Here is an 18,167-nt window from a genome sequence, read left to right as displayed (position 1 = left end):
ACTGCCACAATCTTTTTTTCTTGATTTCTTATAGTGTTTCTTAAAGCCAGAAAGTTGCCATTTGAAATGACTTTAGTTTTGTGTCATGTCTGTGAGCTGCTTTTTTTCTACAAAATTAAACAACTGAATGAACATCCTCCGAGGCCGGTGATTCCATAATTTTTGCCAGGGGTTGTAATATGTAATTAATTTAGTCATTTATTTTCCATACCTTACAGCTGTCAAGGGTCACGGGGGAGGTTAGAGCCTATCCCAGCAGTCATAGGGTGTGTAATACATCATACAATATGTAGAAATCAATAGCCCCCCCCCACACACACACACCAAAAACAATCAATATAATCAGTTGCTGGTTGAAACATGGTGGACATGTTGGACCACTTTTATTCAACAGAGGGTGCAAAGAATTGTAGAGCCAGTCTGAATGTCACCTGAGGTCACCTCCATCAGAAATTAAGGATGGGACAGAGTATTTACTTGTGTAAATACTATGAGCTGCACAGGTTATTTGGGAGCTGATCGTGTGGTGGGTGTGGTCACAATATCAGCAAAAAAGGAACAAACTGGACTGTTAAATAATCATGCTTTTGTACATGTGCACTGTTGTAACTTTGCTTGTGGAATATTTTTTCCTGATTAAAGTAAAACCATCTGAAAATCTACAGGAAACCTGATTGGAGAGTGAGACAAAAGAGAGCAAAGAACTGAGAGACAAATGATGATGGGGACAGGACGGCTGGGTGGTGTGGGTGGGCAGGCTGTTTGTGGGCAATCAATTTTGTATGATATATATTTTTTATTTTATTGACATGGACCCTGTGGAGGTAAATGTCATCACAGGCCAAGCTATAGATGTCTGTTTGGTGCACGATTGATTGGTCTGGCATTTGATCCTCTGGCTTACAGTGAAGGATGAGCTGATGGTCATGGGAGCGCCGTGACCATCCTCCCTCTGTTCCCCATCCTCTGTCCCTCTAATTCCCTCTCCACCTTCCACCATCCATCAATCCTGTCTGCAGCACGGATCCTTCACTGTCTTGTTTTCCACGCAAGTGCCTCTTTAAAACCCATGAGATGTGTCATTTTGTGAGATCGTAGATCTGTCAAGCCGTGCTAAAAACCGTCTGAATGAGCGGAAGTCAGTCTGTGGCTAAAAACAAGTATCTGCTAAGCAGCACATCAGTGGCTTCTACTGAGCTTTGGAGACTGTTGGTCCAGTCGCTGTGTCATAATCAATGATGTTGGTAATATGTTACTCTAATGTGACCACTTTTTTCAGTAACGAGTAATCTAACGCATTAATCTTTCGTAATCAGTAATCAGATTAAAGTTACTTCTCCAAATCACTGTGCATTACTATTATTTTAGTATTGTGGGTTGACCGCAGCAGCCTGTGGGCAGGCCGTTCACTGAACTCACTAACCCACTTCTCTCACTAAGCGTTTCATACTGCCAGCTTTTCATCTGTTTTCTGCAGCAGGTCCAAGTTGAATAAACAGTTGTCATCTCTGAAAGCGCAGTGACGGCTGCACACCTGTACTGCATTTTAGAAAGACATTTTTACACCTTTTTTTCTTTAAAACTCGGTGCCACTCTGTGTGTCTGCTCGCTAAAAACAGCTCATCCACACACATTAACAAATACTAATGCTTTTTTTTCCACCCAAATGCAACTAAAGTCTCTTTCTGTGGACGACATGATAAAAAAAAAAAAAACATTCCTACCTGTCAGTCTGGTTGTGCTTTTTCCATAAATACAAGTAATCAATTCTTCCTGCTCAGATGGCCATCCAGGGGTGAATCCAGATGGAAACGGGGCATGGAAGAGCATGGCTCCCCACAACACCCCTAGATTAAAGGTCCACTTTTGAAGACATTTATTCATACTACTACTACCACTAATACTATTACTACTACTAATAATAATAATGATATTTTCAACAACTAAAATGTTGAGAAAGAATTTAAATGTTAGAAATGGTAAATATACTGCATTTATATAGCGCTTTTTCCATCTGCATCAGAATCTCAAAGCGCTTTACAATAATGCCTCACATTCACCCTGATGTCCGGGTGCTGCCATATAAGGTGCTCACTACACACCAGGTGCAACTACGAGATTAAGGACCTTGCCCAAAGGCCCTCAGTGATTTTCCGGTCAGGCTAGGATTTGAACCAAGGATCCTCTTAACCAAGCGTTAAAATGTCCACTAGACCATCACCTCCCCTAGAATTCAGTAGTTACATTTATAAACAATGCAAAACTGGTTATCATTTTCATGCTGAGGTGGCAGGGGGTTGTAGCTGCAGCTGCTGGAAGTAACTAATAAAGTAACTAGCAAAATGCAGGTAACATGTTTCTTAGTAACACATCACTTTATTGTGACCGCTTTTTTTCAGTAATGAGTAATCTAATGTGTTAATCTTTCCAAATCAGTAATCAGATTAAAGTTACTTCTCCAAGTCACTGCACTTTAATATTATTTTTACATTGCAGGTCGATCACAGCATTAAACTGACCCGTGTGCAGGGGATCAGGGTTTAACCACTTTCAGCAAGCTGCAAGCATTTCCTCTGCGGTTTTGCGCTGCACCTCTGAGTTGAAAAACGGTCTTCATCTCTCAAAGCGTGGCGACAACAGCGCACCTGCACTGAGCTTTACAAAGACATTTTAACGCTTTCCCCCTCTTTATTTGAAACTCTGAGCTAAGCCGCTGTGTGTCTCCTCGCTAAAAACAGCTGATCCACGTTTCCAGCACCTAAACTCTCTGAGGACAACATGATGTAAAAAAAAAAAATGCAGATAAAACTTTCTTACCTGTCAATCTGGTCATGTTTTCTGCATAAATAAATGTTATCCATTCTTCCTGCGCAGACGCCAAAGCAGGGGAGAATCCAGGTGGAAAGGGGGCGTGGGGAGTGGGCTCCCCCACAACAACCCGAGATTAAAGGTCCACATTTGAGGTCTTTTTATTTTCTAATTCTGCTTATAATAATATTTTCAACAACTAAAAACTTTAGAAAGAATTTAAAAGTTAGAAAATTTTTAGAAAGAATTTAATAGCTACATTTACGAGGTCTGTCAATAAAGTATAGGTCCTTTTTATTTTTTTCAAAAACTATATGGATTTCATTCATATGTTTTTACGTCAGACATGCTTGAACCCTCGTGCGCATGCGTGAGTTTTTCCATGCCTGTCGGTGATGTCATTCGCCTGTGAGCACTCCTTGTGGGAGGAGTCGTCCAGCCCCTCGTCGGAATTCCTTTGTCTGAGAAGTTGCTGAGAGACTGGCGCTTTGTTTCATCAAAATTTTTTCTAAACCTGTGAGACACATTGAAGTGGACATGGTTCCAAAAATTAAGCTGGTTTCCGGTGAAAATTAACGGCTGATGAGAGATTTTGAGGTGACGTGCGGGCGGATTGCAGCGTCGGCTCGCAGCCGCTGCGACGCTCCGCCGCAGGAAAAACACCTCCATTGGAAGCCTTAAGGACAAGTTGGAACATGTCCAGCTGTTAAACAATTTCTCATATACTCACTCCACTGAAAGCCATCAAAAGCCGCCTGGATTTTACAAATGGTTATCAACATGGAGGTGTTTTTCCTGTGCCGCCGCACTGCGCCAGCTGCGTCGCGCGGACCCGTCTGCACGTCTTTCATTAAAAAAATCTCCTTTAACAGTGGAATATCCGGATAAAATGCTGAAACCGACTTCTTCTGAAACGTCTCTGTTCTCTCACGACGTCCTGGATCAATAGAGCCTGAAATGTGGAGGTTTTCAGCTTGAAACAGGCTGACGACGGCGCCTGAGAGCGCTGCGCGATGTCTCGCTCCGTGGGAAGTCCTTAAAGCGACAGTATCACCTCAAAATCTCTCATCAGCCGTTAAAATTTTCACCGAAAACCAGCTTAATTTTTCGAACTGTGTTAAAAGTGTTAAATTTCAATGGCCATCTTTTGTCATCATCCCAGAAGTCCAGGATGTTGCAGTTCCTTGACTGACCACTTGAGCTGGCTCCAAAACAGAGCATATTCCCATAGGACTCCATGTTAAAATGTCCATCTTTAGAGCAGAAATAAACATGTTTACAGCCTGGTACAAAACCTGTTTCTGTTTCGACAACTATGACTTTTGTAACCTTATTTGAAGATGTTTGAAGCCATAAATATCTGTAGAATTATGGGTGGGGTTGCTATGAGTGACAGCAGAAGAGCCCAGCGACTTCACCTCTTGTTGCATTCGATCATAAATCATAGTGCGCTTGATGCAGCGGTCACATACATGTCAACCTATACGGATTGTCCGTAAATTATACGGATTTTTCAGAGTTTCAGAGTCATACGGACGTACAAATAAAGTCTTACAGATATTCAAGGTTTGGTCTGCAGCGGTTCTGTAATCAACTGTTTCTGCAGCGAGACTCCACTTTGATGCGTGAACCAAATGAAACGATGCTTCGATCCACTAGCTCGTTGGTTCTTTGATTCGCTGCTCTTCAGAAAAGGCAAGTCCACTTCTTAACTCCTCTCACAGCCATTAAAATATTGTGAGTCACTTTTGTGTGGATTAAAGTCACTAACTGGGACTCTTGTCTTGTTGCAGTCAAGAAACGAGAATCGTCCTCCATTCCGTTGGCACATCTCCAAACGCTGCGCGGCTCTCTGCCGAGACAGAGTCCGGTCAGAATTAATAACTTCAAAACGAATTGCCGCTTGAAATAAAATGACACCTCTTTAAAACACTGTATTACAGACAAGAAACTTCAATCGACTAAAATGTTTTTTTCTTCCCAAAAATGAATGAATTAAACTGATGCTGATGTGAAGCACAGCGAGTTGCAAGAGCTCAACTCAGGTATATGGAAAGACATTCATGCCAATAATGTCTGAAAGGAAATGCTTTTGACAAAAACTACAGATTTTGTTTATTCCTATTTATGTCCAGAGATCAAGGATCCACCATGTAGAGTTTATTATGTTCAAAGTTTAAGGATCCAGTGACCAATTTCATATTTATTTACTTTATTCAATTTATTTTTCATGATTTTATTTGTATTTCCATTAGTGACAGACAGTTCTTGTTTCTGTAAAAAATAAGTAAATTTGACACATTCAGTTCGATAAAATTCAGCTTGACGCATGAATACTAAATCGCTATTGTTTGAAATTCAACTGTGGAGGAAATACTAATGATCCTGACTTTAATGTCATTGTGGCAACTCATAATTTGTGGACAAAAACCCAGTTATGTGACACCGCTGTGGTTGTGTGTACTGTAATAAAACTGATTTTGGTGCAGTTTGGAGGTTATAAGGATTTTGTGTTGATTTTATGGATTTACTCACTTGGTTATACAGGTGGACCCTCAAAGGGGTTAACATGTATGCAGTCACTCACTGTTGTATTGCTGCAGTGTCTGTCATTTTGGAGTACAGTAAAATGCACTTATGATGGATTCAGGTGGACCAGCAGATTTTGTCCATTATAATCAAAATCTGTTTATGTATAAAATGGACAAAAGTCATTATATGTATGTAAAGGTTTAGTTACAGCCAGGAGGTTCCAAGCAATCTACAGGGAATCCCCAGCTCCAATTAGGCTTACATATGCTCTTGATTAAACACCTGACCTTGAATCAGGACCTGCCACATTTAATGGCCACATCATAAACTTCGTCTGAAAAAAAAAAAAAATTAATGCCTGCCTTCAATAAGCACCGGATATTAACTAAGCACTGGACATTGTGTGCATTAACAAGATTACATTTGCTTGAATCCACTGCAGAGTGGTACCTTAAAAATCTAAACTGTGATTTGTGCTTCTGCAATTCTGTGGCCATGCAATGACGTCAACATGCGTGTGACCCTTTTAATGTTCTGCATCGCATCTTTATGCAATTTACCACAGGAACAGTGGCATTTTATGGATTAATTTGTCCCTCAACAAGCTTCACTTCTTTATACAATCATCAACCTCCAAACCAACGATATCATACATACAATTTGTCTCCATGAATTGCAGGTCATTTGAGCATCTTTTTAAGACTTGATGTTGCGAAGTTGGTCAAACCTGACGTTTCATCGCAGCAGAAGAATTTCTACAAGTCAGAGAACTGTGGAACTTTGTGGAAGTTTAACATGGAATCCCAACCATATGCAACTATAAAATCCAGCTCCAACCAGGTCTGGCACAATGTGACCCCTTTAAATATAAAATGTTCTTATGGGGAGAATATGAGAGTGGTAAAGGTCATTCTGAGAATAATGTGTTCAATGAACATGCAATAAATGACATCAGCTTATAAAACCTGAAAGTTGCACAGGGAGGAATGACAAGGGTGGGAAAAGAGAACGTCTTAGTAGTCGACACTGCCACCATGTGGATGGAAAAGGTTCAATAAATCTGATGAGTTATGAGAAGATATTTATTTTGAAGGGCATTAAAATTAAAACTCCAAGGTATTACAAATATTATATTTGTCAAATACCATTTATTTTAAAAAAATGTATGAAATTCATGGAAATATCAAAATGTATTTCTATTTTATCCAGAGGAGCAAGATGGAAATTAGTGTTTTGGGTGCACTGTGGGAAGGACTAAGGAGTGTAACCGCTTTGTGTTCATGAAGCACTTAAATCTGAGCACCACTTCAACTTGACTAGCCATGAAACTCAATTTCTCAAGCATCTCAGAGGAAAACTATGCACCAGGGGGGAGCATAGAGTCAGTCTTATCATGACCTCCTCCTGTAAGTAAATTTATGAACATTTTCTTGGCTCAGGATACATAAACGGCACTATTATAATCCTCACAAAAACCCAGCTTTGTGCAGTGAATAGCAAACTTTTTCACCCAAGAGTGCTTCTTTATCTTCCTCCTGCCATGCATCAGTGTGAAAAATGGACCCGAGACTAAAAAAAGGATTAGTGTTCATAAATAATGTCGTGGACAATATTAGAGTAGTGCAGGAATTGAGAGATAATTGCATCGCACTTGATTTAGCCTCGGATTCTCATTTGTCTTTGCTTTGCCTTTAGATCGAGTTAGAACATGCATACTGTACAAGGATGGTTTTATTATACGAAATGTTTTCAGGTGAAAATGTCAGAAGGAATTTAAATCTGCCAGGGTTGATTCAGGAGTCCAAACTGTACGTTTTTGTTCATTGACTAATGGTGAACAGCAAAACTTCAAAATATTTAACATTATATTTCTCCATATAATGTGGAGTTGCGTCAGGAAGTGCAACCAGCATAAAACGTATGCCAAATCAACAGCTTTTTATTTAAAGCTAGAGTTTATTGATGTGTGATGTGAATTTGGTGGCACTACAAGCCATAAATAAAAAGTTATTGACATTTTATTCAAATTTATCTACATAAAAAAAATTCTAAATTATATAATCGTACATTTTTCCAATCTCAGTGCTGTAGTACAACCAGAAGGAGCTCACTGATGTATGACATCAGTTTAGTGGCACTACAGATCATAAATGTAACTTACTTGGTTTATATCAAAGAATTTCCTTTTGCCGTGGTAATTTGTTGACGGTCCCTAAACTGGGCTGTGCGTCAAGTTCACTGTAATTCATAAAGAATGAAGGACATCTCATTTCGGGGGGAAACCAGTGTTGGTTGGTTGTAGTTTGTTGTCTGTATTACAACATTTGGAAAGAGGTGTCATTTGATTTAAAACAGCGATTCACTTTGAAGTTATTGATTCGGGAGAATCAAATCTTTCAATATCTTTCCAACTTTACTGTTGGGGAAAGTGAAATGCACGGACCCACACCAGGGGGCGTAAATGAACGGCCAATAGAGAATCCAATAAATACAATTTATTGCTGCAAATGTGCACAACAGGTCAAAATATGCTTTTAGTCTGTCAATATCAATATAACCAAAGATGACCACGATGTTCCACCGCCAACGGAGACCTGCAACATACCGGAGCCACCAAGTCCTGAGTCCCCAGGTGGCCACCACTTCCAGCTGTCAGATCCGGTACTGCTGGCAGGAAAAGAGACAGGTTACGGGGTGGCTGTGTGAACACCCAGCAAACAAGTCAGCTGAAAATACAGTTCCTTTCTGGGGGAAAACCTCCACCTCCAAACACAGGAACACAGAGTATGTGCAGTGCCTTATGTATCACTTAATCAAGTCTGAAGTGAGGAGTGGAGACGCCAACTCCTCCAACTTCCACAAACTCGGCTACAAGCTGCAAATGTACAAAAGGTTAATGACTGCAAAAAGCTCAGATGCAAAACAACGTGTGCATACGGCACAGAAGGGCTGAGTTGGTTTATCTTCAGGGTAAGCTTATCAGCTCGGCAGAGTTCTGATGTCTCTCCCAGGCTTTTATGGGTGGTGGTGATGATGTGATGAATGACAGCTGTCAGCTCCGGGCTCCTGGTGGACTTCCTGCAGCAGCTGCACCCTCTGGTGCCTGAAACCCGACAACAGGCAGGACGCCCTCTGGTGGTGAGCCAACAGTACCTCCTCTTCGGGCGGCCCACACAACAGGACCCCCCCCTCAACAGGCACCTCCTGGCGCCCGACCCGGCTTGTTGGGGTGTTGCTGGTAGAAGTCCGCCAGGAGGGCAGGATCCAAGATGAAGCTCCTCTTCACCCAGGAGCGCTCTTCTGGTCCGTAACCCTCCCAGTCTACCAGATACCGGAAGCCCCGACCCTTCCGATGCACGTCCAGCAGTGTTTTTAAATCCAGGCCGGTTCGCTGTCAATGATGCGGGCAGGAGGCGGCGCTGGTCCTGGGGGGCAGAAGTCCGAGGTGTGGTGTGGTTTGATTCTGGAGACATGGAAAACCGGGTGTATCCTCAGTGAAGCTGGGAGTTGAAGCTTCACTGCGGCCGGACTGATGATCTTGGTGATTGGAAAGGGTCTGATGTACCGGTCTGTCAACTTAGGTGAGTCCGTTTGCAGAGGGATGTTTTTGGTTGAGAGCCACACCTCCTGCCTGAGCTGGTAAGCTGGGGCCGGGGCTCGTCGGTGATCTGCATGGCTCTTCGCCCGCGTCCGGGCCTTGAGGAGAGCAGAGCGAGCTGTCTTCCACACCCGACGGCATCTCCTTAGATGGGCCTGGACCGAGGGGACCTTGACCTCTCCCTCTATGGCTGGGAACAATTGGGGCTGGTACCCCAAACAGACTTCGAAGGGGGAGAGGCCGGTCGCTGACGAGATCTGGCTGTTGTGAGCGTACTCAATCCAGGCCAGATGTTGGCTCCAGGCCATTGGGTGCACGGAGGTAACACACCTCAGGGCCTGTTACAGTTCTTGGTTCGCACGCTCTGCTTGGCCATTGGTCTGGGGGTGGTACCCGGACGACAGGCTCACGGTGGCCCCCAGTTCTCTACAGAAACTCCTCCAGACTTGCGAGGGGAAATGGGGACCACGATCCGAGACGATGTTCGCTGGGATACCATGCAGATGCACGACGTGGTGGACCAGGAGGTCTGTGGTCTCCTGGGCCGTCGGGAGCTTTGGGAGGGCCACAAAGTGGGCCGCCTTGGAAAACCTGTCCACTGTCGTCAGGATGGTGGTCATTCCCTGGGACGCAGGGAGGCCCGTGACGAAGTCCAGGCCGATGTGGGACCAGGGGCGATGAGGCATGGGAAGAAGCTGGAGGAGTTCTTGCTCGGGTTTGTGAACAGCCTTGCCCCTGGCACAGGTCGTACAGGCCCGGACATAATCCCGGGTGTCAGCTTCGACTGACGCCCACCAGAACCGCTGCCGGACCACTGCCACGGTTCTGCTCACCCCTGGATGACAGGAGAGCTTGGAACCATGACAGAAGTCCAAAACCGCAGTCCGAGTGTCTGGTGGGACGTACAGCCGGTTTGGTGGTCCACCGCCGGGATTAGGATGTCTGGTCAGGGCCTCCCTGACCACTTCCTTGACGTCCCACGTGAGGGTGGCGACGATAGTGGACTCCGGCAGAATGGTCTCTGGTGCATCCCACAGCTTTGGTCCAACTTCCTCTTCATGCACCCGGGACAGTGCGTCAGACCTTTGGTTCTTCATCCCTGGGTGGTAGGTGATCTTGAAGTTGAACCTACCGAAAAACAATGACCAACGGGCTTGCCTGGGGTTCAAACGTTTGGCGGTCTGGATGTATTCCAGGTTCCGATGGTCAGTGAAAATGATAAATGGGACCACAGCTCCCTCCAGCAAGTGTCTCCACTCCTCCAGGGCCTGTTTCACCGCCAGGAGTTCCCGATTGCCAACATCGTAGTTCCGTTCAGCTGGGGTTAACCTGCAGGAGAAATAGGCACATGGGTGGAGAACCTTGTCGGACTCCCTACTCTGGGACAGCACGGCTCCTATCCCTGAGTCCGAAGCATCCACTTCAACTATGAACTGGCGGTATGGATCGGGCTGCACCAGAACTGGTGCAGTCGAAAACCAGCGTTTCAACTCCCAAAACGCAGCCTCGCACCGATCCGACCAGGTGAAGGGGACTTTTGTGGAGGTCAGGGCAGTAAGGGGACCAACAACCTGACTATAGCCCTTGATGAACCTCCTGTAGAAATTTGCGAAGCCGAGGAACTGTTGCAGCTATCTACAGCTTGCCGTTTGGGGCCAATCTCTCACCGCTGCGACCTTAGCCGGATCGGGTTCGACGGAGTTGGAGGAGATGATGAACCCCAGGAAAGACAAAGAAGTATGGTGGAACTCGCACTTCTCGACCTTCACAAACAGCCGGTTCTCCAATAACCACTGCAGGACCTGACATACATGCTTTACATGGGTCTCAGGGTCCGGAGAGAAGATGAGGATATCGTCTAGATATACGAAGACGAATTGATGCAGGAAGTCCCCCAAGACGTTGTTAACAAGTGCTTGGAACGTCGCGGGGGTGTTAGTGAGGCCGAACGGCATGACGGGGTACTCAAAGTGACCTAAGGGGGTGTTAAATGCTGTCTTCTATTCATCTCCCTTCCGGATCCGAACCAGGTGATAAGCATTACGCAGATCGAGTTTGGTGAATGCAAGGGCGTGAACACTGAATCCAATAAGGGCAACGGGTATCGGTTGCGAACCATGATCGCGTTCAGCCCTCTAAAATCAATGCATGGATGGAGTCCGCCATCCTTCTTGCACACAAAAAAGAAACCCGCACCAAACGGGGAGGAAGAGTTCCAGATTAACCCGGCAGCTAAAGAGTCCCGGATGTAGGTCTCCATTGAATCGCGCTCAGGACGTGAGAGATACAGCCTGCTGGACGGATACTCAGTGCCCGGAACCAAATCAATGGCACAATCATACGGTCGGTGCGGGGGAAGCGTGAGTGCCAGATCTTTGCTGAAAACATCAGCAAGATCATGGTACTCAGCCGGCACCGTTGTAAGATTGGGGGGGACTTGGACCTCCTCTTTAGCAGTCTCACCGGGTGGCACCGAGGATCTTAGACACTCCCAGTGGCAGGTTTCGCTCCATTGAGCCACAACCCCAGACGGCCAATCGATCCGGGGATTGTGCTTCACCATCCAGGGAAAACCCAAAATAATCCTGGAGGTAGTAGGTGTTACTAAGAACACAATCTCCTCCCTGTGATTTCCAGAGACAACCAGTGTTAAAGGCTGTGTCTGGTGTGTGATTACTGGAAGGAAGGTGCCATCTAGTGCCCGTACCTTCAATGGTGAAGGAACAGCCACCAGAGGGAGCCCTACCTCCTTAGCCCATCTACTGTCCAGTAGATTTCCCTCTGACCCCATGTCGATCAGTGCTGGGGCATTAAGGGTTAAATCCCCACAGAGGATTGTGACTGGGAGCCGTGCGGATTTATGTGGTGTTCCCGCGTGTGTATTATGGCTCACCCTTAGCCCAGTCTCTAAGGGCGAGCGTTGGCGTTTAACCGCTTGGGGCAGTTTTTCTGCATGTGCTCATTCGAGCCACAGTAAAAACACTCTCCACAGGCCAGCCTCCTTTGTCTGTTATCAGATCTCATTTTAGCCCTGCTTGTGTCCATAGCTTCATCAGCAGGGGGAGCTGTCGTCACGTGGCGCGCCCTGGCTTTGAAGCGGGGGGAGGACGGCGCTGCTTCAGACCTGGAAGGGAGAGGGACGGCGCGCGCCCAGCCACGTCCTTCGTCTCACTCCCGTCGATGTTCCTCTAATCAATTGTCTAACCATATAACCAGGTCGATAAGCCCATCTAAATCCCGCGGCTGATCCTTGGCCACCAGGTGCTCCTTAAGGGCTGGAGACAGCCTGTTTATAAAGGTGGCGTGGCGCGCTACCGTATTCCAGCCGGCTCTCACTGACGCGACGCGGAAGTCGACTGCATATTCAGCGGCGCTCCTGCGCCCCTGTCGGATTGACAGTAGCACATATGAAGCAATTTCGCCGCAGTTGGGATGATCGAACACCTGTCTGAACTCCCTAATAAACCCAGTGTATGTCGCTAGGAGCCGTGAATCCTGTTCCCAGAGCGCCGTAGCCCAGGCGCATGCCTCGCCTTGAAGCAAATTTATGACATAAGCCACCTGGCTCTGTTCTGACGCGTACCTCACGGGGCGCTGTGCAAAGACGAGCGAGCACTGCATTAAGAAGTCCGCGCACGTCTCGACACAACCCCCATACGGTTCCGGGTGGCTAATGTATGCTTCAGGGGATGGGGGGGGGTCCGTTGAACAACCACTGGAAGGTCTCTGTTCTACGACAGGTCCGCAGGAGGAGGAGCTGCAGCCGCGCCCTGTCTTGCGCTTCCACCTGAGCAGTGAGAGCCTCCATCCTACGACTGAGCAGTATATTCTGCTCGGTCACTAAATCCAGCCGAGCAGTGAGGGTGGTTAGAATCTGCTGCAACTCACCCAACACGCCTCCTGCTGGAGCCTGCGCACCTTGCATCTCCATTGGTTGTTCAACCGGTGGTATGTGCCCCTCGGAATCCATGACATGGCCGAGTTATCCTGTTGGGGAAAGTGAAATGCACGGACCCACAATAGGGGGCATAAATGAATGGCCAATAGAGAATCCAATAAATACAGTTTATTGCTGCAAATGTGCACAACAGGTCAAAATATGCTTTTAGTCTGTCAATATCAATATAACCAAAGATGACGCGTGGGCAGGCCCGAGGGTAAGAGACGCCTAACCAGAGAAGAGCCAGAACCCACGATGTTCCACCGCCAACGGAGACCTGCAACACACCGGAGCCACCAAGTCCTGAGTCCCCAGGTGGCCACTGCTTCCAGCTGTCAGATCTGGTACTGCTGGCAGGAAAAGAGACAGGTTACGGGGTGGGTGTGTGAACACCCAGCAAACAAGTCAGCTGAAAATACAGTTCCTTTCTGGGGGAAAACCTCCACCTCCAAACACAGGAACACAGAGTGTGTGCAGTGCCTTATGTATCACTTAATCATGTCTGAAGTGAGGAGTGGAGATGCCAACTCCTCCAACTTCCACAAACCCGGCTACAAGCTGCAAGTGTACAAAAGGTTAACGACTGCAAAAAGCTCAGATGCAAAAAAACGTGTGCGTACGGCACAGAACGGCTGAGTTAGTTTACCTTCAGGGTAAGCTGATAACTCGGCAGAGTTCTGTTGTCTCTTCCAGGCTTTTATGGGTGGTGGTGATGAATGATGAATGACAGCTGTCAGCTCCGGGCTCCTGGTGGACTTCCTGCGGCAACTGCGCCCTCTGGTGCCTGAAACCCGACAACAGGCAGGACGCCCTCTGGTGGTGAGCCAGCAGTACCTCCTCTTCGGGCGGCCCACACAACATTTACTTAACTATTAATAGCCCAAATCTCCGTAGAATAGCTTGCAAAAGAGAACAAAGAGAAAATGTCAGAAAAGACTTAATGTGAGCACAAAATACATATTTTGAGAGCTCAGTTTAGGACTATAATGTACTCAAGTTTTATTAATTTGAGGGCTCATTTAAAGGAAAACATGCTCACAAATTATCATTGCCAGACAAAAATGAAAACATGCTCACGTTTTATTAATTGGAGCGTTCAATTAAAGGAAAACGTGCCCACAAATTATCACGGCCAGAAAAAAAATATCACTTTAAGTGACCTCTCCCGGGTTCCATACAAGGGAGTACCTTAAGGGATGTACTATAAAAGTAGACTGTAAAAGATACCATGATGTGTTGATAGTCCCGTATTTCTTTGTAAGTGTTAATATTTTTCTGCTATGGACCCTGCATATTTGTGTATGTACAAGATAACTTAAAAAACAGATGAACAGATTTCCTTCAAATCTGGTGAGAGTATTGCTTGGGTAGATATCTAGAGGTTATTAGATGTTAGAGTGGTTTGGTCAATGATCAAACATCAAGATAAACATGATCCAAAAACACTTCTTTGTATATCTCAAGCAAAATGCCTCGAAGGAAGATCGAAAGCATGTATTGCCAGGGTCTTGACCCAATAAGTTTGACTCAAATGCTATGAGGCAGCAGGTTAAGATGACAAACGGTTTATTGATAATGCCAGTAGGTGGTGGATTGCAGGGTCAATCAATCAATCAATCAATTTTTTTATATAGCGCCAAATCACAACAAACAGTTGCCCCAAGGCGCTTTATATTGTAAGGCAAGGCCATACAATAATTATGTAAAACCCCAACGGTCAAAAACGACCCCCTGTGAGCAAGCACTTGGCTACAGTGGGAAGGAAAAACTCCCTTTTAACAGGAAGAAACCTCCAGCAGAACCAGGCTCAGGGAGGGGCAGTCTTCTGCTGGGACTGGTTGGGGCTGAGGGAGAGAACCAGGAAAAAGACATGCTGTGGAGGGGAGCAGAGATCGATCACTAATGATTAAATGCAGAGTGGTGCATACAGAGCAAAAAGAGAAAGAAACAGTGCATCATGGGAACCCCCCAGCAGTCTACGTCTATAGCAGCATAACTAAGGGATGGTTCAGGGTCACCTGATCCAGCCCTAACTATAAGCTTTAGCAAAAAGGATTAGGCTACTTTTAAGCCTAATCTTAAAAGTAGAGAGGGTGTCTGTCTCCCTGATCTGAATTGGGAGCTGGGTCAGGTGCAGACAAATGGAGGGGGCACCGGTCATCATTGGGGACGAAAGGAGTTGACAAGCCAGGGCCAGGTGGAACCAATGGAGCTGATGGTGGCAGGGAACAAAGAACAAAAAGACAAAATTACTAAAAGGTCCAAAAGTAACTAGACTGAGGAAAAACTGGTGATTTTACAGCTATAAAGCTGAGACCAGGTTACCACATGGAAGACTGTAAGATTCTGACAAGGGTGGAGTGAAGAGTCAGGGTTTAAATACTGCAGGGATGATTAGTTACAGGTGTCCTCGGTGCCACAGGTGTATCCACTGACAAGAGAATGAGGGAAGAGAGAGAGAGTCCAGCAAAACATAACAGTATTGATCAGCAAACTATTTGTGACTGATTGCTATGAATGACGTCCCAATGAAGTCACACAATGAAGTCATACTTACACCCCTATTCCACAGGACACTGTTCTATTACGGTGCCCCATAATCCAAAAAAAAATGCAAAAATGGGAAGAAATGGCTTAGATTAGATCAAATTAGATTAGATTACATTAGATAGAATTTTATGGATCCTTTGGGAAGACTCCCTCAGGGAAATTGAGGTTCCAGCAGCATTGTATAGCAACACACAGGGTAAGAAGCACACAGAATATCAAAAGTAAAAAAGAAAAACAGTTTGCAAAGCATGCCTCCTATCAGGATGGTTTATAAAGTGCAGTTCTGGCAATTGGTTGGCTTATAAAGTTCATACCTGGCAATGCACTCAAAAACAAAAGTGAAGCTGCACCCAGCTGCGTTCTCAGCCAGAAAAGCAACAAACACTGCTTTTGTTTCAAATTTTTACACTGATGGAGTACAGTCAAACAGGTTTCAAGCTGTACTCACAAGGACTACCCTGTTTAAAGATGTTTGAACATGAGTGAAGCTGTTAAGACTACAAACACCCAGATGTGGCCTCATAATGATGCAGATTTGTTGAATCGGGATGAAATTTTTGAACAGCTTGAAAATTTCACCCCGATTTCAAAACTGGTGCCAAAGATGGCTGTAACTACTGCATATGCCAAGTTTCTTCAAGATTGACAAAAGATGGATCAAGAAGTTGTGATGCTTCAGAATGCGCCCCGATTTGCTATTCAGGATGAAACAGGAAGGAACAGCGCTCTGTGGAATCGAGGTAGGCGAAACTGGGGCATGGTGAATCACGGGGCACAGTGAATCAGTAGCTATATCTGCGAAACTACAGATGCCATATTTTTATGCATAAAGACATCCACCTTGTAAATTAGTGTTTTGTTTTTGGATACATTAAGGGTAAAACTAAGAGGAAAGTGAAAACAGTTTTTTCCTATCAAAAGTAAATGTTGTGGATGTCAGTGTCTTTGTATTTATTTCTCACAAAAGAGGAACGGTGGCCCAAAAAAATTGTTATTGTTAGAAGACTACCCCGTCTAACTGATGAGTATGTGTTATGTCTTCTCCAGACTATCAGCTATTTGATAACATGACTCGTGTGTCACATGCACCCGGGGCACAGTGAATCATGACAGATATTACTTGTTGAAGCTAAGACATTTATTTTTCTATGAATTATTCCTATAATTTGTGTATATAAACAACTGTTTTCACATTTGAACAGAAATGATGACAGTTGTATTTATAATAGTTTCTAAAGGACTTATATCACTATATAAGACACACACATTACATAGCTAGTTTTCTGGATTATAGTTTGTATATGCATCAGCATATATTTAATAATTTTGACGAAATCTTTAGAATCATGTGTTTTTTCATTATATTCTAAGTTGATTCAATGTGCCCTGGACACTGATTTGCTGTGCGCCGTGAATTAGTATCCGGGGCACAGTGAATCAAAAACATTAAAATCACATAGTGGATTTGTGTGTGTGTGTGTGTGTGTGTGTGTGTGTGTGTGTGTGTGTGTGTGTGTGTGTGTGTGTGTGTGTGTGTGTGTGTGTGTGTGTGTGTGTGTGTGTGTGTTAGAAGAATTAGCACCGTCAATTAGTTTGTTCAAATCGTTGTCCGTCTGCAAAACAAACATGTTTAACTAAACACCGCCCCCACTAGTGTGTGCATGGGTGGGGTTCGCCTCATGCAATGGTACAAAACATATGGAACCAAATTTTCACGGTAAATGGAACCAAATTTGCATGCTAAATGTAACGCAACACAAATGGGACGAATAATCCATGTCACATGACATACAAAGCACCAGTCAAATGAAAAGGATACACAGACGTTATTTAAACCATGTTATTCAACATTTGCACTTGTGTAGAGTAGTAGCGCATGCAGGTGTATCATTTTCAGTCCTGTGTCTTGGTAAATGTGTGTAAACATCTGATCCAACTTGAGCCATGCTCAGTGCAATGGTTGAGGGTTACAGAAGACTAAAGAGAAAGAACTTGTTTAAAAGTCATGGTTCCAGTCCAAGCTCAAATTTGTTGCTCAGTGGTAGCGCACACATTGATAATGACTGTAGTAGTCATATATTACATTTCCATTGGTCTTTGAAATGTTAGTCAGTGTCATAATAAGGATGTTTCTTTCTTCATATTGCCATCAGACTAATATGAGCTGAATGGATGTCCATGATAAAGCTGGACCAGCCTGTTTCTTGGGAGAAACAAACTGTATTTATTTATATTTGAGGATGCATCATCTCAGTTCATGAGGGGTATTTTGACTATAAACTTAATATTTGTTTGTGAGACACCTAGTGACCTACATCTGTTTGCTGATTATGTGCAACATATGACCCCTTTAAAGCAGATTCCAATTGAAATGACACATTCACTTGTGCGCAAATGCTTCAAGGAGCTTTGTTATATTGTTGACATTGACTTGGCCAAAATGTTCTCCTGCCCAGTACTTGAACCTTCTGCCAAGCAAAACTGAAGCTGTCCTTTGTCACAGTTTTATTCTGTTTTTACCCCATAACTCTGTAACATTTAGTCAACAATACCATTTTGGAATCATTATGATCAGACAAATAATGTGGTATATCTTTCAACATGATTGAAGCATTTTTTAAATTTTGACCTCTGTCTAACCTTTCATTGACTCCTACCTGGCTATTGCTACCACCCTGGGATGGCTATCATACATTTTTGGGTAGGCCGTGGTACACTGAGGATGGATTATAAGTGTCG

Source organism: Thalassophryne amazonica, chromosome 14 (genome assembly GCF_902500255.1).
Source record: "Thalassophryne amazonica chromosome 14, fThaAma1.1, whole genome shotgun sequence".
NCBI classification, from domain to species: domain Eukaryota; kingdom Metazoa; phylum Chordata; class Actinopteri; order Batrachoidiformes; family Batrachoididae; genus Thalassophryne; species Thalassophryne amazonica.
Note: the sequence above shows the minus strand (reverse complement) of the source record.